This window comes from Megalops cyprinoides, chromosome 9, assembly GCF_013368585.1.
Source record: "Megalops cyprinoides isolate fMegCyp1 chromosome 9, fMegCyp1.pri, whole genome shotgun sequence".
Taxonomy (NCBI): Eukaryota; Metazoa; Chordata; class Actinopteri; order Elopiformes; family Megalopidae; genus Megalops; species Megalops cyprinoides.
Genome location: NC_050591.1, coordinates 14,151,463 through 14,176,944, shown reverse-complemented (window position 1 = coordinate 14,176,944; position 25,482 = coordinate 14,151,463). Strand labels below are relative to the sequence as shown.

Sequence of the window (25,482 nt, the reverse complement as noted above, 5' to 3'; positions counted from 1 at the left end):
TGTTTTCCCAACGTTACCGTGACGCTGGGAGAAAATCTCGGCCAGGACCCCGCGGCCCCGCGGAGAGACATATTGGCGGACTCGGATGGATCTGTGGGGCCCGTGCACACTGCCCGGGCCTGATTAGACAGGCCCGCTGGCATAAAGCAGTCACGACATTTAAGGCGGCTCTAAAGTGATCAGGGCAGCACCAGCCAGCCGAGCTCCGGCGGTAGAGACGAGTTCCGACCCCGCCCGGGCCCTCAGTGCCTGGGTCATGCTGGGGACTCTGCTGGCAGCTGAGATTCTCCTCACACCCTGAAGGGAAGGCCTTGCTTCCTTCCTGCGCAGTTCACGCGAAGCTCAATAGCTGTCCGAGACAAGACAGATTTACTGTGGCGCTGGAGCTTTGCATCAACAGCTGACTGTATTAGCGAGACCAAAACTTTTCTCTCTGAGCAGCAACCAGAAGGCCAGACACAATGGATTATTCACTAAACTGCGCACGCACACACACACACAAACACACACAGAAACATTCTCCATTGACACAACATGTCCTCCCTGCATCTACGTGAATCTAGTGAACACAGACATCTCTCCATTACACGATTAATCCCGCGTCGAACATGAGCTTCTGATTTCACCCTTGGTAAATAAAAGCTTGATTGGATTATTAAAATGCAATACACATTGTCCAAAATTGCATTATGTCTGAAAAACACTGAATTTTTTTGACATAAATATGGGCAAGTGAATATGTTGAGATGTGATTGCAATCAATAAATACACATACACATCCCTAAGAGAAAAGGAATTAAAGGCAGCAAGTCTATAGAATTACTGTTGTATGTTATACCATATTAAAGTAAACCCTGGGGTGAAATATAGTGTTATTACTGGTCTGTTTCCATGTTTACTGATCTGTTCATCTTCCAGGCTCTGGAGAATTTTCTATAGCACGAACATATCTATGTATACACACACAAACACACACACACACACGCACAGACACAGAACGTATCTATGTATACACACACAAACACACACACACATGCGCAGACACAGAACGTATCTATGTATACACACACAAACACACACACACACATGCGCAGACACAGAACATATCTATGAATACACACACAAACACACACACACACATGCACAGACACAGAACGTATCTATGTATACACACACAAACACACATATGCAGCACCAGTCAAACATTTGGACACACTTTCCTTTCTTTATTTTTACTGTCTTCCATAGACATCAAAACTATGAAATAACAGAAATGGAATTATGCAGTGACCAAAAAAATGTTATAAACAAGTAAACCTATCTTACATTTTAGATTCTTCAAAATAGCCAAAAAACAAAAAAATTAATTCATACATAGGCATCAACTTCACCATTTATATTTGTCTAAGAAACAAATTTCAAGCATTTAATCATGTCTTTAGTTGAAGATGTCTTTGAATGCATGTTTCCCATTATCTTAATCAGGTGTGTCCAAACCTTTGACTGGTACTGTATATATGAATAAAGGACCATGTCTCTTCCCTGGTTTGTTCTCCATTTCTTCTATATGTGACAAAAATATGAAACACGCAGGAATGAGTCTGTTTCCACACTTGGCCTGTGGTCTTTGCTCACAGTTCAAAAGGCATGCTTTACTGATCTTCCTGTGATTCAGTACGATGCATTAAGTACCGCACAGCCCTATCATGCTTCTGCTGGACACCGTACAAGTCATTTGAATAACTTTCCTTTTTCCTTTTCTCAGAATCCCAGGGTGTCAGCCTCACTCGCCTTCATTAGTGTTAGTTTTCTCAGTATAAGGTTCAGTCCATCCACTCACAGCTTTTTCTGACAGGAACACGTTCTCCACTCTCACTGGTTCATTCTGACACTCTCTCTCTGTCACAGATACAGACACACACACACACACACACTCTGTCTCTCTCTCTTTCTGTCTCTGCCACACACACATAGAAATACACAAACTTTCCCTCACAGGAAAATGCATACATGCATTTTCTCTCTGCTACAGACACAGACACACACACACACACACACACACACACACACACACACGCATACACACGATACCAGATGTAGAAATATACACGTTCTTTCTTTCTCACACACACACATTGTCTCTAGGCACATATATTCACTTTCTGTCTCCCACTTTCTTTGGCTCACCCTGTCAAAAACTCTCTCTTAACCACACTCTCTATTTCACACAGACACACATATTCTATTGCTCCTTTTCCCTCTCATAAGTCATACTTTTTCCTTTCTCTCAATCACACACACACACAGACTCCCTCTCTCTATGAATATATATCTCTCTACCAGACTCTTCCCCTCTATCCACACAAACACACACACATACGCACACAAACATTTTCAATTCCTCCTTTATATCTCACTGCCTCACACACACAGTCTCTTTCTCTCTGCCAAACACACATACAGACTACGTCCCTCCCTCTGTATCTTTCTGGTACACTCATTTTCACACACACACACAGCCTGGGTGGCTCTTTTACACACGCACTCTCAGAATGGAGGGCAGGGGGCCTCCTGGATGAGATGGATGAGGCCTCCCTGGCTGGTGTTGACAGTACTGATGGAAGCAACAGTGGACCTTGTGCTGATAATTTAATGAGGGAGCTACCCATCACAGTCCCTGCCAGCCCCTGGCAACCCAATCTGAGTGTCTGCGTCTGTGCCGGGAGACAAGGTGTGTGTGTGTGTGAGTGTGTGTGCGTGTGTATGGGGAATGGGTGTGTGTTACACTATGAGATGACAATCTGGAAGGGAAGCCGAGTTGAGAGCTTAGGGAGTTGCACTCTAAATCTCTCTCCCTCTTCCACTGTTAGCCACCATATTTTCTTCTTATCCACTCTCTCGCTCTTTTCTAGCCAATGTGTTACTTACAGCCAACATGTTGCTTGGAAGCAACACAAACTCACAGACATTTCCACCAGAAACATACACATTGTTTCTTCAGTCCAGTATGCAGGGCTACTGAAAAAGCTGCACCCACCATAAGGGGCATCCATACATTCATGAACAGTGTGGAACCAAACAGATTTATTCCTCATTCAAAGCTCTACCAATGCCCCAAAGCAACTCTCTCCTGTTCAGACGCAAGAAAAAATGGATGTGTTCCCCAACACAATAATCCTGCCTCAAATCACTTCACGGCCTTTAAAATGCCCCCGTTTAAGAGGCTTTCTGCTACAGGGCCTAATTCTCTGTCTGCGCAGTGTCCTCCCAGCATTGCCATGGTGGAGCAACAAGAGCGAGAGCCATGATGTCGGAACATTACGTGCTGGAAAGTTGTGTGAGCGCAGCTAGACTGTATGGGGGCTGGGGGCTGTGTGAGCGGTTGACTTCCTTCGCGTCTGACGGGGACGATGGTTTCAGGGCTGAGTTCTCATGCAGCTCGCTCCTCTCTGACTCCTCTTAGAGCCTCCAGAGTCCTGGGGTCATTCTCTTGTAACAGCTGATGGTCCCGCACTGCTGCTCTTAAGACTAAGATTCTAGTGGTGGTGGCAGTCGGGGGGGGAGTTGGCTTTCAATCTCCCTCTGTTCTTCTGTCTTCTTTCTCTCGCCCTCTTTTTAACCCTCTCCCCACCTTCACTTCATCTTTCCCTCCCACCACCACTTACACACTCTTGTCTTTATTGTTTTTTGGCCCCGTTCAGTTTGATTTCCACTTAACACTATGGGATATCTGACACCTCCCGAGATCCCAGAGACACCAAGGAGCGAGTGAGGGGTGAATGAACCGCTCCGCCTCGCCGAACGAGCGCTCTGAGAGCTGTTCTCGCTCGTACCTGCGTGTCCCCCGACCCACGCAGCTGCAGAACCCCCAGCAGAGCGCGGGGAACGCCACGTGACCTGGCGGCGGGCCTTGCTGCCATCCATCTGCCAGTGCCGGGGGCTCTAGCAATTACAGGGCCCCTGACTGACACTTCCTCACCGCCCCCCTCCCACGGCCGCTAATGTCCTGCACTTATTAGCATCCCACCGCTGCCACCACATCCTGGGTAATCATGCACTACATCACCTGTCACGCCGCAGACAAATTTGTCAGCTTGCAGCAGTGAGTGCAGACAGTATGAAGACCGGGGGGCCTTATTTCACTTTAAACAGCGCCCCCGTCGCAGTGTGAACACCGGCACGCAGCAGTAAAGGCTTATTACAAACTGACACGTTATTATCTCTGGTTCGGCTGAGGGCGAACGTTTGCCTCTATACAAATGTATGGACTGTTTGTGTGCTTTAAAGCGCAAGTGGTTGTGTCCAGGTGTGTGTGACAGCCCATGTTTATTCAGTTATCCACATCTGAGCCCTGGCGGCTCAGAGGGATGAAGCTGGTCCCAGTTTTCCTGACGTGCAAGTACACTCCCTATAGAGGATGCCAGTCTATCACAGGACACTACAAAAATCTTCTGGGGTCAAGGTGAACACTCTTACTGATGCTAAGGGAAAGTAATAGGGACTTATAAATGTGCTGACGTTTGGTGAGAATCACACTTCCACAAATAGCCAGACGATGAAGGCTTCCCCTGGTATTGTGGGTTTTTTATGGAAGTGCTGCTGACAGCTGGGAGCTCCTGTTCCAGCACTAGTCAAGCTGCAGATACGGTATCCTTTGACAAATGCAGCATGCCTTTGCAAATGTACTACTTAGTGTGTGAGTCCCTTTGTGTTAGAACTATATATGTGTCTGGATGTGTGCCTATATATGAGAGATGGTGTCAGTGCAAGCCTCAGCATGGAATTGTCTATTTAAGTAATAGGGTGATGATATGTGTGTCTGTACTGTGTATTTTGTGTGTGTTGTGGTTTTTTTGGAGAGTGCAGGAATTTATATTTTGAGTCTGTCAGCAATGTATGTGTTTCTATAATTGTGTGTCTCGGTAAAGGTGAGCCAACATGTGAGAGTATTACAAGTTACATATGTAATTCAAAGTGTGTGTTTGTGTGTGTGTGTGTGTGTGTGTGAGTGCTGAGAGCCCCTCCGTCATATGGACCTGGGCGACAGTGACTCTCTCATTACAGTAAGAGCCTTGTCTCTCTCTCTCTGTACACGCCCCGGTAAGTGATTGCACGGGATTAGCTTACACCGATAGCGCTGACAGCAAAATGGGAATTAACACCTTTCAGAGTTTAATATAGCCTCTCAGCGGCGTGACAAATCCGCACAGCACCGGACAGGTAACAGGTGAGTGCCGCCACTGCGGCAACCGGTGTGAGAGGGAGAGGCAGGGCCAGCCTTACTTAAAGAGGGGAGGAGACGGACTGACGGACTTTCTTGGGTTAGAAGAAAGACGGCAAGCCGGTTATGGGTGCTACGGCAATAGAGAGTGACATTATTAAAAATGAAAGCGCATAAAAGTCTTGGGAACAAAAACAGTGCGGCCAATGAGGAAGGAAGAACAAATGATAAACGGGGGGAAAGAGGAAAATAAAGTGCTGTGTCCATCTCGGGGAGAGCAATCACGCTAAGTACTCCTGCAGGGCTACAGAGAGATTAAAGATGGACCTGGCAGGAAAGGTCAGAAGCAAGGGTTGAGTCTCACTGGTTAAGAAGCCTGCCAATCTCCATAAAGCTTAGTTGTCTCTAAACGGAGGAGATATACCTTGTCTCTGGGAAACACAGCTGCATTGTATCAGATGGACAGTTGAAATGAACACGTCTATAGCTCACCGAATACTCCTCTGAAGGCTTGGAGGTGGACAAATAGGGCTGCCTTTGCTTTAATATATTTTTGGCCATCGAAAATAAACAGTGTTAGACAATGCTGAATCAATGGTTTTAAACTATGGAAATGTGTGGGACATGATGGTACAGTCAGGGGTGGTACAGCTGGAGAGCCAAGTAAGTGCTTAGCTGTTGGGGTCTATGTGTGGTCTGTGCATGGTGATCCTTTCAGGGAGATCCTGACGTTAGAGGGGTTAACATGCGCGTGAGGGATGGCAGTCCTCAGGGACATAGTGCCTGGGGGCAGTTCCGGCACGTCTCCTAATTGTTCAATTAAGGGCATCATTTGGACAGGAAGTAAACTTTCCTGGCGACCCAGGTGTAAATATGGTGCTAATTAGAAGCTGATTCTAAAATCCTCGGAACTGTAGCCCAAGAGGACTGCAGTGGCCAATCCCCGCTTTCGGAATTTAACAACGAGAGAGAGCAAGAGGAGGCGGGGGAGAGAGGCCGAGGGACAGAAAGAGAGAGACAGCAGGAGAGACATGAGGAGGGAGGGAAAGATGAGAAGGAGAAGCAAATAGAAAGCATAATGGGGGAAGGAGGGGGCTAGGGGAAGGAAGAGACAAGGATAGACTGAGAAAGCGAGAGAAAGAGCAAGACGGAACGTGAGAGACACCAATACATCACAGAAGCAAGAAAGTAAAATGTAGAACAAAATGCCGAAGTGAAAAAAAGTACCAAAGAAAACAAAAATAGAAAGCCGAGAGACTGTATTGAACAGCGTTGAAAGTCTGGTGCTCATCCTGGCTTTGCTGGAATCAAGAATGTCCTAGTTTCTCACACCCAATTTCCGCCCTTAGCAGGAGGTGTCAGGTGAAGTGTTGTGGCATTCCAGCTCACGGTGATCCGACCCAACTGGAGGGCGGCGGCCGTAGAGGTTGGCTGAAGGAGACTCGGGGATGCATGACAAACACGCGCACGCACCCGACTGTGCCCAGACAACGCTTATGGAACGCAATTACCGTCCGAGACGGCCGCATCATCAGCGCATTACACACTTGTTACCCCAGACGGTCTCGCCTCGCCGCCACCTTGCCGCCGCCCACCAGCCAATCAGACTTTGCCGCCCGCTTTCCCACTTAAGGTGCAGATGCCGTCTCTCCCTCTCGGGGACTGGAGCAGCCCTCGCACATAAAAACATTTCATTACCGACGGAATAACAAAAGATAAGCCCGGCCTGTGATTCAGTGTTGCTCGCTGCTAATGCGACCGTTACATAAGATAAAGGCCTGATGGAGAATAACTAGCTGTGAAAGCGCAGGCTCCCCCGACATTCACAAAGCAGCGAGTCGGGGTCGCCGAGCCCCAGACAGATCCACAGAAAAGACGGGCGGGGCTGGGAGGGAGAGACAGACGATAAATGACATGGGGAAGCGCCGGCGCCCTGGGGACGACGGCCGCACCTGGGTCCGGGCAGCCGGAGATGCTGGGTATCGATTGCGTTGGCCAGGCGAGGAAAGTTAATGGGGGCTGGGTGGGGGGAGTGTTGGGCGGAGGCCCGAGCCGAGCAGCATCCCGCTGAGCAGAGAGTGCAGTGGCATCAGTCTTCTTAATGCGCGGAGCGCAGCCACAGGCATGGGTGCCGCCCCAACCCCCCAATCCCCCCCCCCCACCACCGCCCACCCCTCACCTGGGAACGCCAGGGATTTCAGGCCGTGTCAACAGTTCTGGACAGATGCTTCTTTATGGGAGTTTGGCCCTCCCAGCATGCCAGCCTGCCACACCTAACAAAGGGCGCTGGAAGCAAAGCCAATTTCACAGTCAGCCCTGTGTCCAATCACCCCTGCTTAAAAAACAGCGGCAGGACTGCTGAAAGGAGGGAACTTAATTCTGCTGTGTGAGCTCAGCAGATGCCCGGAATCCTGACTTGTGCTTTCAGTTTTTTTTTAATTAATGACTTTTTTGTAAAATGCACCTTCTGCTGCTTTTACGGGCAGTGCGTCAGCCAGCAGCGTCACAGAGACACTAACCTCCACAGCTGCTGTTCAGCACACACAGGGGACCTGGCCTGATGCTGCCTTTATAAAGCGGCTTATATACTGGTGATGCCTTTAAAACCAGCTGGTGTTAGCACCGAGGCCCTTGAGGAGCCCGGGCAGGTGCCCGCTCAAAAATAACCCTTCCCCCAACATTTCTTTAACACTGTGAAACTGTTGCGTTGCAAATGCCCAGGTACAGCGCTTCAGAGCAGCCCGTTGCCATCACCACGCTGCAGGCTTGGCGAGCAGAAAAGGTCTCAGCTGTGGCACTGCTCTGGTAACAAGAGTGAATCACTCATTCACCAGGGATGCACAGGAGAGAGAACAGGTGGAGCATACCAGAACAGAGGTAAAACATAAGCCTAAATCCAGGTTCTCTCTCTCTCTCTCTCTCTCTCTCTCTCTTTTACAGACCAGATTCACTTAAATGTGCCAGAGTAATATAATACACTTCCCAAAAATGACATCAAGTCAGCTGCACCCATTAGTATTCATATACATAATGTTCCTTATAATGCTTGTTCTTTATAATCACAAGAACAGAGTGAGAATGTTATGCATTATTACGGGACAGACATTTTTTGGTGTCCTCCATCAAAGCAGGGGTGGTACATGGCAACAGTGTTTATCTTTGGGTAAGAACATCCTGTCCTACAATGTGTGTGTGTGCGTGTGTGTGTGTATGTGTGTGGATGCTTAATCCCAAAGCAACTTATTACTTATCCTGCACTTGCAGTAACCTTACCTGTCAGCCCACAGAAGTGTAAAGAAGGGTACAGAATCATGAATAACACTAACTTCCATCCAATCTGAACTTTTCCTGAACAGAAGAAATGAAAAAAACAAGGAATGCATAGGTGTCTGTCAGTTCACTGTCATTGTTTGCAGTGTCTAATTCAGGTCAAATATTATGGACACATATGGTTCTCAAGACAAACCTTGATTTTTGAATAATTGAAATTTTGAATACAATACAACACACATTATGGCTTTCTATGCAACAAATGCATTCACTCCTTTATATGGGCATATATAATTTTTACTAATGCATTTGCAGCGGGTCCACATTGTACTGGAGAGATTCCTTTAGAATGCATGAAAATGTTTAATGTTCAACACTTTACCCTAATAACCCAAAAAGAAAGGTGTGGGTCATGAGCTATTGCTGGATTCAAAATGTTTGTGGTTTCCTACAGTTTAACTACATGATGAGGAAGACCCAGCATGATAGCCGTTTGTAGAAGTTTTTTTTCTGAGTCAGAATGCAATGGAAGGCATGGACATACAGGTGGGTATGGTACCCATGAGGTGGATGGACTTCACCAGAGCCCTCAGAGGACATGTAAAAATGCCTCCCCAAATGCCTCTCCCCCACATGAACAGTCTGTTCCATCACAGTGTTTTTTAAAACACTGTGATGCCTGTGGTTTTATTTCACAGATACAGCAGCAGCCCAGGAGGGCAGCTCATGATTTTGTGAGCCACACGGCCTCATACTGCTGACCGCGCGTGTGTGTGTGTATGTGTGTGTGTGTGTGTGTGAGCATGAGTATGAGAGATGAGACGTGCATGTCTGTGCATGTATGAGTGTGTGTTGGCCTGTGTGTGCACGTCTGTTTTGTATCTGCATCTGTGAATGAATGTATGTGTGTGTGTGTGTGTGTGTGTGTGTGTGCGCATGTATGTGTGTGCGCATGTATGTGTGTGTGTGTGTGTGTGTGTGTGTGTGTGTGTGTGTGTGTGTGTGCATGTGTGTGTGTATGTGTGTGTGTGTGTGCGCATGTATGTGTGTGTGTGTGTGTGTGTGTGTGTGTGTGTGTGTGTGTGTGTGTGTGAGTGTGCGTGTGCATGTGTGTGTGTGTATGTGTGTGTGTGTGTTTGTGTGTGTGAGCACGCGCACATGTGTGTGTGAGAGTGAGAGAATGAGGCCAGAGTCCAGAGCGAAACACAGTTGCTTGGTAAGGCAGCGTACGTGCGAGTTTATCTCCTTACCCTGCTCTCTTTAGCAGTCAGCGTGTGTGCTGCTGGGGCGGCGTGAGCTCCAGTAAAACCTGTTGTTATGCCGTCCTGCGCTTTCGACTGCAAAGACTAACTGAATTCTCCTGGGGTTTCACAACAGAAAGAACAAGCAAAACTAATAACAGTAAAAAATACAGAGCAATAATAAAAGCATTTGACAGATTCTGAACACCGACGCGAGGGATGGAGAGCCTTATGTTTTCTTCTCATTGATTTTTCCCTCCTTTCCCACTTTGGCAAAGCCAGGCAGCCTCATTAAAATGCATATGAGAGACTGGAATGGAATAAGAGAATGGAGCTCTCAGGTCCTGATAAGACAGGCTGCATGTTTCAAGGATGCCTGCCATGACCTAGAGGACTTCAGTTCTTTATCTTATGGCAAAAACTTGCGCCTGCTCTATCAATACGACCACCTCGTTCCACAATGAGACGCCCTTCACCAACTGACTGAATGAACACCTCCACCTATTCCCCCAATAAGGAGCCCTTCTACGGCACAATGCATGACAGTTCTTCCACCTGTCCACCTCATGAAAATGCAGTACATAAGATACATTACACCTGTTCACTCCTTGAGAAACCCTCCATCTGCTAGAAAAAAAACAGGAAAAGGAATGGCAAGCATTCTCCTGACCAGCCTCAACTGTGTCAGCTGATCTGCACCGGAGTATGACACCGGATACATGCAGAATACACTGGAGTTGATGACATCACTTCCTGCCAGCAGCCATGTGGGTCTGGCCTGAGATCTTTTGTGCTCACCCAATCCCTCTCCCAAAACAAACTGTGATTAGTTGAAGTCATCTAACACCTATTTGCCAGGGAATAGGGGAGGGAAAGGGAATGTGGCCTTCTCCACCAATCAATTTCAGCAGATATTTGGGCACTAGTAAATTACAGAATCAATCAAAGCAGTGAAATTGATGGCTTAATTTAATTAAAAGACTGCATCATTTGTTTTGTAAGCTAGCAGTTGCTATACATCAAAACATGAATACTGAGACAAAATGCACATGTATACTGTAATTCTCCTGTCTCAGTTCATATGGTATGTAAGGAGAATGAGGGCGAGCGAGGGAGAAAGAGAAAAATACAGAGAGAGAGGTTGGATCGAAGAGCAGGAGAACAGAAGGAGGGCAGAAACAGCAGGTGTTAGGGATAGAGAAAGGGACAGAGGACAGACGGAGTGAGAGAAAAAGAGGGTAAAGAGTACAGGCAAAGAAAATAAGAAAATTACAGTTATTGCCCTTGAGATTCCTTTCTGTACTGTTTCACTGCCAGTGGATGACTTTTTAAATGCTTTGGCAAACATTTGTGTCTTATTAACAAAGCTTTATTAGGTCCGATTCTGACTGCAGGGAAAGAGAATAGGGTGAGCACAGAGAGAGGAGGTGGTCAAGGACCCAGTCTCTGCTGACAGGATTACACCAATTCAGGTCACCAGTGCTGCAAAACTGCTAAAGGCTACCAACTACCAACCAGCAGTGAGCCCTGAAATGACCCTCGCCGCATTTCACATTTTCATTACCGCTTCAAAGTGGCAGTGCTTCAAAGCAAATGACCTCATCACATTTAAGGTTTGCGGTCATAAATCCAAACCGGGGGAGGGCTGGAGTCGGTGGAAGGAAGCAAAGAGCGGGCGGGAGGACCGGCCTCAAACGAAACGGCCGTCCACAGTTTGCCCACATCACGCTGTCACATCTCCCCCGGCACCTGCGGGGCGCGACGAGGGGCCCGGCCTGCGTCTTTTCATCACAGCGTGTCGGTAAAGCCGCAGCAAAGCGGCAGACATGTTACGCGTCAAAGGCGGACTCCCTCCTCTCGCTGGTACCATTTCCCCTTGCGCAAACAGGCCTTCCGTGCAGTCAGCGGAGTCCAGTGAAAACGTGGCCAATGGCTTGGACATAATAGCCGCATTTACTGCTCAGACAAGAGCTTTCCGGTGCTGCTCGAGAATCGCCAAGGACGTTATCGTTGGCGTGAGTCAGCTTTTCTCCCGACAGAAAGCGGCCGTGTCACGGACGGATAAAAGCGCCACATCACACCTCGCCTCGACGCCGCCGAGCGGGGCCCGACCGCTATAACGACGCTGAAGCGCAGCGCCCTGCTCCCGCTCCCTCGCATTGGTCACCATTACATAATTTATAGGTTTAAAGCATTCTCCCAGCGCGCGGCGTTCAATAATCGAATCAAGAGCTCAGAGCACTGGCTGCTTTGATGAGCTACACCCGGATTCTGACGGGAGTCGCCGAGATGCAAGCCTGGTCCACTGATGAAGAGAGGAGACTCTGCACAGTAACAGCGGCGTAGCTGGAACAGAATTTCTGTTCATTAAAGAGAATTCATTGAATTTAACTTACTTCATAATGCGCTGTTTATTCAATATGTTCTTTTCTGTGTGGGTCTTGCCATATCTACATAGTGCAGTTATCAGTAGTACATTTGTACATGTTCTGATGATACACATATTCTGATAATAATTATTATGATAATGTGCAGCTATGACACTGACATATGTTTCGAAGTCTAAAATGGGAATAATGCATCTCATCGGACTAGTAGATACCACAATCAGATTAATATATTCTAAAATATTTGATATTGAATAATGCATAATATTTTGTGGCCAGTAATATATTTTAGTCATGAACGTATAACATTTCATAGGCAGAAAATATATTGAAAGAAACCATTTTTCACAAGAATATTCATTTCCTTGTCATGACTCATGTCACCAGGATATTAAACAGGAAGAACAGGAAGCACCTCAGTCTGCTATTATTATCTGTGGAAGGGCTCTTTTTGCCACCTTCTAAATATGTACTTCTTGCAGTGTCACAGTGGCTTTCCTCAGTAAAGATCCTCCCAGGTAGGAGAGGAACACTTCATACACTCTCGCAAACAGACACTGTGAACCTGTGATAACACATTCCATTATGCAATTACAGGAGATGTCAATATGTGCAAATGTGACTGTATAAGTGTGTGTGTGCACGTGCGTGTGTGTGTGTGAGTGCGTGTGTGTGTGTGCACGTGTGCGAGTGTGTGTGTGCGTGTGCGCACGCATTCATTTCAGGGTGTGATTCACAACATTGTAACACCCTAACTGGGAGCACCCCATTCCCCAAAAGACTTTCTCAGCCTGTTCAGCTGAATGTCTGTCTTATTTGGCTTATTTTGTGAGAAGGAAAACACAAAGATCCGAATCGAACAGTCTGTACCTTTCGCCACTGGCAGGGAACCAATGAAATCTGGACAGCGGACACAAGCTCGACTGATTACACAGGTCAGTTTACAAAAGGGCAGGGGTTGGCCTTCCAGCCAATATGTGGACACGTATAGTTATCTGTTCTCTGTCATCTACACCAGGCTGGCCTGGCACTGAATGTTCTACTCACCTGCGACTGGCAATGGGGTTCTTGAAGGCTTGGCACAGGCATGCTGTGCCCACGTGTGAGGGTGGTCTGACACTGCTACCTCATCAGAAAAGTGCCCACTGTGCAAAGCTGGCTGACCTGTGCAATGTCTTGTGCCCATTTCAACATGGGAAGGCATTTGGAAAAAATACCAGAATTACAAAATAAACAACCCTATTCTTCTGTTGTGACTAGACAAGAAGAAAAAAGAATGAACGTTAGTGATTAGTGATGTGACAAAAATTTGTTTCACAAAGATATACACCCAATTGCTCTTTAAATTAACATATGTCTTTATTTATGAATAAAGATTCTTTATGAATATAGATTCTTTGTGAAAATGAATGTCATATTTGCACTTTCTTTAGTGTCCTTCAGTGTTATGTATAATTATTTATGTGGAGCTTTACCTCAGGGTATGTGAATTGGATTTGCAATCATATAGTCTCTCTGTCTATAGTCTCTCTCTCTATATATATATATATATATATATATTGCATAACATAACATGTTGACCTAGGTATGCCTTGTGATCTCAGCATAAGATAAAAAAAAACTGTGCTCATAATATGGCAGCATACACTGTGTTCAATTTAACATTAAAGGAGCAATTATCGATACCAGGATAGAGAACGAGAAGAGAGAAAAAAACATGAGGGCATGATATGGCAGCTGCTATGTACATTCTGCGTGCTTAAGGGAAGTAAAACTGTTAAAAAGAATTCCATAGTCTCCCTAACATTTATAACACCCATCCTCACATGCAAACAAACCAACAATTATCACATCAGCACCACATTTGTCCGCATGTAGCTAGTGATGTCCCAGTTATAGTCCTGTTTGTGCAACTTTCCATGCCACTTTATTAGATGCATTAGTTGCTATGGATAAGATCATCTACCAAATGACAATAATGAAATGTAATTGAGATAAATGAGTAAATCAGTGTTGTTTATCTGGTTATTAATCCTGTATAAAGGCTCATTCAATTCTTTGAAGATTGATATTGTTACAAAAGGACTTAGGCTTGCATATCCCTCTGAACCTCTGTGAAAATTGCATCGTTTCATCTGGCAGGAGGTACAATGCATCTGGACTCCCTCTGCTAGTTGGCACGCTTCACCCCCTGCGCCTCACATTAAGGAATTAAACACACTAATAATGTCCTTTGGAAGCGGCCTGGCAGGCACGCTCATATAGGTTTGCTCACCATATTCCCTAAGCTTTTAAGAGCTCGTGAATGGTTCAATACAGATAATGCAGGATTAGTTATCTAACAGCCTTAGCAGGAGTCAGCAGAGAGGAGGAGATGTGCAAAAATTATGCCCGTGCCAAAATGCTAACAATCTACAACAATTTACAGTGCCAGGCTAATCAAGGAGCTCTTGAAAATGAAAAATAGACCCGCTTCCGTGGAGTGCAGGCCCAGGAAGGCCGACACAGCAGAAAAGCCCACACAGATTGCTTCCCCCACCCTCCGTCCCGAGGAATGATCTATCCCTGATCCGGCATTAAGAGGTCCTTAATGAACTCTTTCTAGATAATAATATTCGCCTCTTTCTTCCTTTTTGTATGAAAAAAGAGGCAGAATGCAATTATCTGACAGTGTTTAGAAGGAACACGTTCACTGACACAGCGTGGGGCCCAGGGATGGACAGCCTGGGACAGAGTAGGGGATGGGAGAGGAGTCAGGATTCTGGAGATGGAGGGATGAAAGCCGAGGAAGGGAGGAAAGAAAGAAACAGCGCAACAGAGGGAGACACGCCATCTTTGATATGCTGCCCCTTTTACGCAGGCAGAGGGAGGCTGTGCCGACGCAGTGACAGGTTGGGAGCTGTGCTCGTGGGCGGACGGGGACTCGTGTACACTCTGTTTAATATACTTCAATTAATACTGCGCATTACAAAGGCTAGCCTTCAACATCAGCCTTCAGCCCACCACGCATCATTGTTCTGTTACCCTAGACACCGAATGCAAGAGAGAGCTGGAATGCAGGGGTGCCATTGTACACCCATATTGTACAACAACATCAATACATCACTGGTCACGTGCCGTATAGCAACACAAAGAAATTACTGATGTGCTCCTGTCTGGAAACCAGATAAAACACTGTCTTCTTATTCTTCCGAGTCACAAAGCTGATCCCTGGCCTTGCAACAGAGGGTGGGGTCTGTGCTGGACAGCAGAAGTAGGCTCTGTCACACACCACCGACTGTACCACCAACTTATCATGCTTCAGGCGTCTCTCTGTTATCTTGAGGTTTCTGAGAGCGAGGGAGAGGACTGCGCCGATCCAACTGATCAACACATCGATCCCCCCACGTAACTAAAGGCCAGGGCCTGCTCGCCGTTCAGAAGGGCAATGGAAGAGCACCGCGATTGGCTCAGTGAAAGAGTGTGACATATTAACTGTGCGATTGGGTGAGATCTGATATCTGGGCAGACGCAGTTAGAGGGCTGCTAAAGCGGTCGCTGGTGTCTGAGTGGTGGAGCATTTCACAGCTCCACTGCATTCCTGTTTTCTCCCTGTCAGTTCCTGTCGGTCATGCGGTGCCAACTCCTCCAGCTCTGATGTGCCGAAGTGCCTGACTGCCCTGCTGTCTCTCTGTGCCGTGCCAAGATGCCCACGTCTCCTCCGAACACGCACCCGGCCCTACCACACCACATATGGCTCCTCCACACACACACCTGTCTCTTCCACACAGACACACACATCTGTCCCTTCCACACAAGCAACACACACACAGCCAGCTCCTTCCACTCATTAAACCCCACAGAGTTTAATAGTTATGTCACTTCTTGTAGAATCTCTGACATTTTATCTTTTTCCTGTTCCAGACCTGACCCTGGCCAGTATGCAATTCCCTCTAATTACCACAGCTGTGATGGAGACTAACCTTTTCTAACCTTTACAATTATAAGACCAGAGCGACGTGGGTGAGAGGAAAAGGACGCACACACACACACTCACACTCACGTGCGCGCACACAGACGGATAAACGATAGACAACGGGCCCGGAGGTTTCCGTTACCCCTGACACCCTACCTGGCCGTCGCTGGCCCTTGTCACCTTAGAAGGAGCAGCCTTCTCAGTTCTCCACCAAAGCCCCCATGAGCAAGAAGCGGGTTATGCAATATTAAGGAAGGGGGAGGACAGCAGCGAAATAACAACAAAACGTGCCTCCAGCGCTCCCGCAAAGCAAAATTATGAGAAGTCGTGGGTGCGACGTCATCGACCTCGCCACAAGCCTGGTCATGTCACATATACCAAACAAAAATGCAGACCAGATCTCTGAGCCCGGCCTCCCCAGTAGCACTCTTCTTCCTTTGTTTACATGGGGGACAGTGGCTGGTCTGCAGTGCAACCATGAGTGAAGATATGGGTGCCTGACAGGAAACAGAAATGAGGAGGAAAGAAAAGGATCCTGGCCCACACCCTGCACTTGTCTCTCACACGTGCTCAATGGGGGGGGGGGGGGGGGGGGGGGGGTCTGCTGCTGCTGCTGCTGCTGCTGCTGCACAGTGCTGTTTCGCTAGGGTGAGGGGGCACTGGACCGGTCACGGGAGAATTGTGGGTTTGCATCACACAACAGACACTGCTAATGAACACAGCGCTGCACGGTCCTTGAGTGTCACCGTCGGCGGTGGGAACATTGATATTAATTCACAGTACGTGAAGCCCCGCAGTCAAAAACAACAGCGTAACCGCAGGCTGAGGCCAGCGGCTGACGCCGGCCGGGCTGCAGCGGAGCAACAAAGTGTTAAACAAAACGGCCGCGGCAGTCAGCACGCCCGGACAAAGCGGCGGGCCCAGGTGGTGAAAGGAAACAAAACGTGCGCGTTCCCCACAGAAAAACATGCTCTCTGTATGGGCCTGGGTTAACGCTGACATGGCCGGCGGATAATAGCCTTCTGCTCTGTCCGGGGGGCTCGAACAATGAGCGTTTCCCCCTGCCTGCGCCCGGCGCCGCCGCCGCTTCCCCCCGCCCCCGCTTTTCAAAACAGCACCAGACCGAAACAGACTGAACCCAAATGGAGCGTCGCCTTGGCTGCAAGGGGCCCGGCCCTGTGCATCAGTGTGAGGTTATCGGGGGGATAAAGCAGTGGGAAACCCTGATTGCACAGTTCACCAAAAATAGCAGCATGAAACGAGTCGGTATGGCGGTACACGACCTCGGGCTGTGCACTGAATGCGCAATCTATGTAATTCTCCATTTTGAGCGCGTGTGACAGATCCTTTTATCTAGGGCAACTAACATTGCACAGATTGTTCCACAGCTGGATAAATTCATGTATATGTATGTATGACAGTGAATGTAGCAGGCAGAAAGATAAAGCTGGATTTTCACTGGGGAAAATTTGGTTCAGTTACCTTGCTCAAGAGGACAGTCCAGAATCTAGCCTCACCAAGCCGCTGATACCAAAGTGACCAAACACAGCCAGGTGCAGAGCGCTTCAGCTGGTGCAAAAACAGGACGATCCCAAGGCTGCAGCCAAAGCCCCGCTCCACGCAGCGGGATGCACAGCGCGGATCCAACGACCGGCCCCGGGGGAGGTGTGGCGGAGCCGGGGAGGGGCGCGGGCCCGCCGCGCTCCCAGGGGGGCAGCTGGAGCCGCGAGCGAGCGTTGGGGGAAGCGCAGCGCAGCGTGACAGAGCCCTGTGTCACCCAGCAGAAACGCGCCGGGAGGGCCAGCCAGCAAACGGCCCGTGCAGCATTCCCGCAACGTGGCCGCAACGTTGCCTCGCCGTGCCGCGAGGGCACAGCGCGGCGCAGGAACGTGACGGGAATTTTTTTCAGCGCGCTTGGCGAGCACGCTCAACCAGTTGACTCCCAACGGCTTTTAAGAGCCAAACGATTTCCAGCCAGCCGCTGATTTCAAATTACATCCACTGATGTCAGCTTTTGGCTTTTCCCCAAAGAGCACTCACCATCAGCACCAGGTTTGTAATTCCCTGCTCCAATTTCATGGGTCAGTGTTTGGATTTAATCAAAAGGATTCTGTACTGACAGTGCCCCTAACCTTTATAGAACTAAAGTGATACAGATCAGGGGAAGGAAGAGAGCCATGTGTCAGCAGAAGGTACCGTAGGCACCTGTAGCGTGGGGGGGGGGGGGGGGGGGGAGGTGGGAGAGGGGGGACACATGGCATAGTTTGCAGCACGGAAATGGGAGCCCCTGCCATGACGACAGATGAAGTGGCCAATAGGAGGACAGCTGGTAACCCAGTATCTGGACGTCGGCCAATAGGAGACAGTGGGTGAGAGCAGTTGGGAGCATGTGTGCGTGTTGTATTCCTGTACAAATGACGTACAATCTCAGCATGTGTGCGGTCCCACTTCTGTCCGCATAGTTAGTGTATGCATGTGTCAATCCATCTATCATATCACTGTCCATATCTAGAGGTGTGACATGCAAGACGGTGCATTTGTATTGTCTTTACAGGAACTGGAATGCGGCTTCAAATATGCACATAAAATAGCATACTTGTAAATGACTGACAATGCAAATACCCCCAACAAAGGTTTGCATCGACGTGTCAGACATGTAACCACCTGGAGTGGGAAAGAGTGTGATGGGTCTGCAGACCCATGCATCATTGTGTGCAGTCACATGGCTGTGCAACAGCCTGGCTAATTTACTCACTATGTCCTCAGGCCCTGCTCCAGGGTGCCTGTGGCTGTGGGTGAGGAGTGAGCCAGGAATCGTGCACTCTTAAGCAAACACTGTATCTTCCTTAAATAAAAAGGGTTTAGGTTGGGAACCAGGTAATGCAGGGATAAAGATATGTCTAACAGTCTTTGTTCTGAATTAATGTCTGTACCCCCCCATCGTTGGCGTATTAGCAATGGAGGGAGGACATCTTTTATTGCCCTTAAAACAGCAAGCACAAGGATCCCTTGTGGGACATAGAAAAGGAAGAAAGAACAAAAGCGAGAGAAAGATGGAGGTGTAAAGAGTGACAAAGACAGGGAAGGGGGGGGGGGGGGGGCAGACAGAGGAAAACTCCTCAATAAGGACAGGAGTGTCAATTTCTGTTTTGCACTCAGCACAGATTAAAGCATGGCAAGAATAATAGACATTTTATATGATGGCTGGGTCATGCTCCCCTTCACAGTGCTCAAGAGCCGCAGTCACGCTCACTCAGGGAGGAGGCTGACAGACAGCCGACACCCTCACACAGCGACAACTGACTGACTGAGCTCTCACACACATACAGATGAGATAAACACACATACACACACAGGCTAAAAGATGCTTCCGCTGGATAAGGGGGGATTTTGTGGCCATTTAATGTTAAAGAGTCTCGTCACTGCCTGGTCACGAGAAGGCAATAACCCTAACTCACGTTTTACTCAGCCTTTAGAAAAATGAGGGTTTTATCTTAATGTTATCAATGTGATCTCATCCTTGTAGAGCATACAATGCCATGGGTGTTATATCTTGCCAACCCCCCTCCCCCCAACCCTTCAAGAGCTTTTTTGGTAAATCACGACTGGAGACGGCTGGGACAATTTCATTTTGATTGGTGAAGCAGGTAATCTGTTTGATTAAGAACGACACAAGATCACTCCAGGGAGAAGAACATTTCAGCGTGGAACAAAATGCCACCTTCAAAGAGCAAAGGTTGCAATTCCCGAATCAGTTAAAGGGGACTGCTTGTTCAATATAATTAACATGAAAAACTGACTTCAGTCTTATGAGGCTGACCTCTGACACTGCAAGGCACAAGACTGCATAAAACGCGGATAGCGTGACTTCAAACATCTGAGCACGAGACAAATTTCGGACGTAAATAATGGTGACGGAAGACAAGATATAGCTAGCTGCAGACTGTTATACTTCATTGCGTAATTGTTGCACAAAATAACAATTCAATCTTTTATACTCCTTCCGTAAAACACTTCTCCCCCATTCATAAACAGCGTTGCTAAACTGTAAATAAAATACCTAAACGCAGGAAAATTGCAAATCTTGCACGGGGTCAAACAGCCACATGATCCGATGCTACAACGAGGTAGCCTGCATAGGCGTGTAGAATGGACACCGGTCCAGCCCTTTAAAAGTAAAAGCAGATGATTCAAGAGAATCTGCAGCAGCCTGGCCATGATGGAATCGCCTCCATTAGTTGAGGAGCTTCGAGAGGGGAAGCGCAGGGAAACCCCAACTGCAGAAAACACCCGTTCCCAGGCAAGCCGAGGAAAGCCCTGTTCGCTGGAACTGCTGCGCGCCCAAGTGAACCCCCCTCCCTCCTCCGTTATTACCGATACAATCCACCAAAGAAACACAGGAATCACTACATCAAGTGGAGTCTAAGATTAAAAAAAAATACGTCTGTAAGCCAGTTAATTGATCGGAGATTCATTTGTTACGGTTATTATAATAATTCACAACCCGTTGGGATTATTCTACGGAGCAATGCGATCAAACTGCATAACGTTGATGAACTGAACACAATATAACAGCTTCGATCAAACACAAAACCAACTTGCTGCTCTATTTAAACATTCATATTGCAAATAACTTGTATATTTGCCTACTCGATTTTGCCAAAAGGACTGTACGTCTAGACGCAACCTGTCACTGTCCCTCGCTCCGTCTGTTGTGTAGCCCATTGGGCTTCGTTACACACCGCCTGGAAAGTAATACCCTGCAATGTAAATGGATGACCAAGCCACCCTCCTCCTCGGGCGAAAAGACAAGCTACAGTAACGTTAACTTGGCTACATTTTGCGAAAGCTGCGTTATTGTAGCATCACCAGCATAAAACATTAAACACAAAAATGATAAAAAGCGGTTAGAATACCCCCGTTATCGTCAGATATACTAATTTATTTCAGTATTTCCACCTCAATCTACTCACAAAACGGTTACACTGACCAAGAAATTAGTTAATCGATACATAAAGCCAGCTAGACATATTTATGAAAAAGGCTGACCTCGTCCCGTTCGCCTCGAAATCAAGTAGCGATGCTTTTTATTTCCTTACCATCACAACTGCTACCTGCTTTTCCCTCTCCAAATAACACTTATGTACAGATTTAAAAATACAGACTACGAACACATTACTGAAAACTTAGCTAGGAGAAATCTTGCAGCTTGTCATTTTGTTAACGATTCAAAAAGACCCTGTACGTCTCTCCAGAAAGTAAAGGCTGACGTCCAACAATGAGAAGGTAATGACAGAAATGAAAATTATTCATCATCACTGTAGCTAACACAAGCTTATCTGTTTATGTCTATACGTGTTTAGTGCAAGGTTGCAAAGACAAACTCTTTCTGCTACAGCACAATAATAATAATATCCCTGCGAATATTTCACTGAATCCAAATGAATGGGTGACTAAAGGAAAACGTGCGTAAAGATACACATGAGTAAATTTTATCTTACAGCTACTGTAGCTCCTCACATGAATGGATATAAACTAAAACCATGACATTAATGATTCATGAAAAGAAAAAAGCTGTTAGCCAAAGCTCAAAACCTGTTGGGAATGCACATGCATTTCAGCAGACATTTCTAGCCAGTTATTATCGTGTGTACTGTAAAAAATAAACAAGAATTGCTAATACTTATCTCATTTGCAGCCATACTGTCAAAGCACTTTTTGCCTTACCTTATTTCCTAGTTTATCGCGCTGATCAGTGTAGAACTCGCGGTAATGCGCACATTGCTGTGAAATACATCGGAAACTGTTCCCGTTAATTTAACTGCTCTCTACGGCTTGAGTTGCACACTCTCTCTAAGGTACACTCACAAACAGTTCTCATATACACACAGAATCGCGCTCACGTTTCAGCGACTGATGCGCGCCACCGAGGAAGGGAGGACGGTTATGGAGCGCGTTCTGAGCAGCTTTGATGAAGATACGCCTCACATGCAGTGCACGGACTGCACAGAGCCCCCGAGTGTTTGGCATACCGCGCATCCCTGCTGGTTAACTTGTACCTTATTCTAGGTTGATCTAAACGGCACAGACCAAAACAGAACAGTAGCTGCAAACCAATATACATTCATAAAGGTTTCATCGCCTTCATAAAGGAGAGCCGATGTTAAAATTAAAGTCCACTCTTTTGCCAAACAAATAATCATCAGTGAACAATCAAGGAATATAAAACAGTCTGAGGTCTTCATTCATTATAACTCGTATAAACTATGACAGACGGTGCCCTTTATCTGATGGAACAATCAGTATTCACTGAATAAATCCTGATCTGATATACACATGGTGGAACAGAACAGAACTGATAATATCTATAATAATTTAGATTTCATACTTTTCTTTGCTACCAATATTTTCCTGAATTCATATCAAATTTTGAGGTCAATGAGGGTAAACACTTGATGCCAAGTAAATAATTGAACAATAATTTTCTGATGATTATGTGTTGATTTGAATTGTATTGAAGCCATCTATTTTTTTTTTCAAGCGGCATAAACCAGCTTGCAAGAAATAAACCTCTATTTAGGTAAAATTTTGAGTTTCAGCCTTTTTCTTGAACAATCCTTGTGCCTAGGAATTTGAGGCACAAGTCATTCTGTTATTTTAGTATTTTAAACAATGTATCTGAAATGATTAACGTTTTGAGCACTGGAGCGCATTGTTGATGATTGGTGGATACTGGACATGTCTAAACACCAGACATTAATGTTTCTGCTATTCCTGCAGCCCCAGACAGGGACAAACCAGCTGAGGACCAGACTGTCTGGTCCTGACAAATTGCCACATTAAGGTCTGAGATCACAGTTTTCAGGATTTCGTTTGGATGCGGCGCACCCCATGGCATAAGGTACCTTTCGTGTGAGAGGGTGCCATCACTTCTCATGACCGCACACATATTTTCACCTTCGTCCACTGCCTTTCGGTTTACGTCTGAGGGCTCAGCTGACCCGAAGCTTCGCACACTCCTCGCTATTATCTGTGGAGATGAGGGGGCCCTTCGCCTGAGCTAACCACCACGGGAGCAGTAGAACAGAGGGAGGGGGGAGGAGGAGAGCTATTCCAATTCCTGCAGCAACACAGGTGTAGCCAGGTGACAGGTTGCCAATAATCCCGCGGCGCAGCCATTCCCTTGAATCTCCAAGAATTCCCCAGGGGACGGGGTGGGCCTTTTGTGCAACAGAAAACGTGTAGAGAAAAGATGCCCGTTTCACCCCTTCTCTCTCCCCCCCTTATCTCTTCTCCTGTTTCCTCTCTGATCTCTCTGTCCCTCCTCTGTGCTTTTGTTGCTGAAATGCACAGGTCGTTACATACACAAAAGCAAAAAACAACTTCCGAGTCTCGCTACCAATAACAATGAAAACAGAAGATAAGGCAGACAACACGGTAATTGACCTTGCTCCTGTGGCAGATTGATTTATCAGTGTATATAGATGGCAGTTTATATGTCTTCTGCTTGCGTTTCATTGTCACACATTTATACCTCATTGCCATGGAGGGACGTGGTCTGTCGTGTGGTCTTCTTCTTTAAGAATTTATTCCTTTACATTTTACTGATTATGTGTGATGGCAAAAGAAGTGAGAAGTAAAGTGAGCTTCTTTAATCTTTAGATCAGCAATCCCTTGCATATAGTTGAACAAGGCTACAGTAATCTGAGTATTGATTGTAGGAAGATGCTGACAGAGAAGCAGGAGAGTGTTTTTGTAGTACTAAGGATTTATCATCGGTGATATTGCTGTCGCAATATTGTATAAATGGTCATGTCAATAAAGGATCTTTGAATTTGAGAAAGAGGGAGAAAATAAAAACAATGTTAAGTTACATAAAGATGAAAACAAAAGTTTACTCATGGCACCTTGGTAAAAAAAAAAAATAAAAATCAGAAACAAACACACATAAAACCACACAGAGAGGCACAGTAAATATGTGACTCACAGTTCTGTCACCAGTCACCTGTCCTCACCACTACCCCCACCCTCCGAAAGTTCTCAACCGGTCACAACCTCCTAGCCTTTCACTCTCGACATGGTTGCTTAGGCAACCATTAGCACGGCTGGATGGTCGGAGATAGACAGGGACAGCTATGAGTGACATTTAATTCCTAAGAGAAATGTCACAAAAATGTGCTGTCTCATCTTTCCTTTTTTTCCACTCTTGCTTCTGTTTTCTCTCCCACTCTCATCTCTTGCTCTCTCTCGCTCCTCATCTCCCCCTTTCTCATGTCGTGCAGTTGACGAATTGCCTCTCTCTGTGTCCGGGGGTAAAACACAAATTTTCCTGGACTGTGAAGAAGAAGTCAAAGCAGGAGAGACAGCAGATAGAAGCGAACACGATGATCGCTGGCTTTGCAGGTTTCCCTTTTACTGTTTTTTGTTGGACTCCAGACAGACATTATTAGAGCTGAAAGCACTGCAAATGAATTACAAATGTGGCACAGCAGGTCCCCCCGTCAGCGTTCTCATTGCTGGTGCCATATGCAAGCTATAACAGCCTGAGTGTGCGTGTGTGTGTGTGTGTGTGTGTGTGTGTGTGTGCGTGTACGTGTGCGTGCATGTGTGTGCGTGCATGCGTGACTGAATTTTTGTGTCAGCCAGCTTTTCCACGGAATGTGTGACTGATGTGTGTGATTGTTCATGTGTGTGTATGCATGTCAGAGTTATTATCATTGAGCAGTTAGAGGAGATTATACAGCATAACTAAAACTGTAGCACCAAGTCAGAAAGAGCATGCATGGCACTAGGTGACCACTATTTACTGACAATACCCACACGTAACTCATCTCTTCCTTCTGTGGCCAACAAATTAATATGGGTTACAATGAGAACTTGTGGATTTACCCTACAAAGAATTGTTTTTGCACCAGCCTCAAACTGCTGGACTCTGTAAGGGTAGAGCAGCCCTCGTTTTCAAGCTCCGTCTGTTGCAATCAGATCAGGCTGAGAGCTGAAGGCACAGCCAGTCAAAACACCCGATATGAGCTGACAATCAGTGCATATCTGATGATGAGGAAGGAGATTAACGGGGGCAAAAATATCGCCAAGAGAACATTTAGCTTGTATATTCCAATTTTTTCAGACGGAGCTTGATAATTAAAAATGCGTGGATATACAAATGATGAAGAATTACACCCTATATTTTGTAACTGCCCATCATTCGGTGTTGAACCGCAAGAGAGCTCAAATGGGCCACCTTGCCGTGCCCTGTGAGTCATCAGATACGGCTCAGTTAAGTTTTCCAATAAATAACACTAACAATGGTGGGTCACGACGGACCTGACTGGCAGAGTGCCACCAAGTGGCCTCAGGACTCCGTATGCCACTCTAATCTAAATTAGATCTTCCCCCTACCGAGGGTCT

At 46.7% G+C, this 25,482-nt stretch overlaps 1 protein-coding gene across 1 annotated transcript in view; it reads right to left on the bottom strand.

Annotated features, from left to right (window-relative positions):
* The window catches only part of slc8a2b (solute carrier family 8 member 2b), a 59,569-nt gene extending 37,578 nt beyond the window's left edge, over window positions 1-21,991 (bottom strand). The window contains exon 1 of the mRNA XM_036536060.1: window positions 21,802-21,991. The gene's annotated coding sequence lies outside the window, so the exon portion shown is untranslated. The remainder of the gene's footprint in view (window positions 1-21,801) is intronic.
* Between the last annotated feature and the right edge of the window lie 3,491 nt (window positions 21,992-25,482).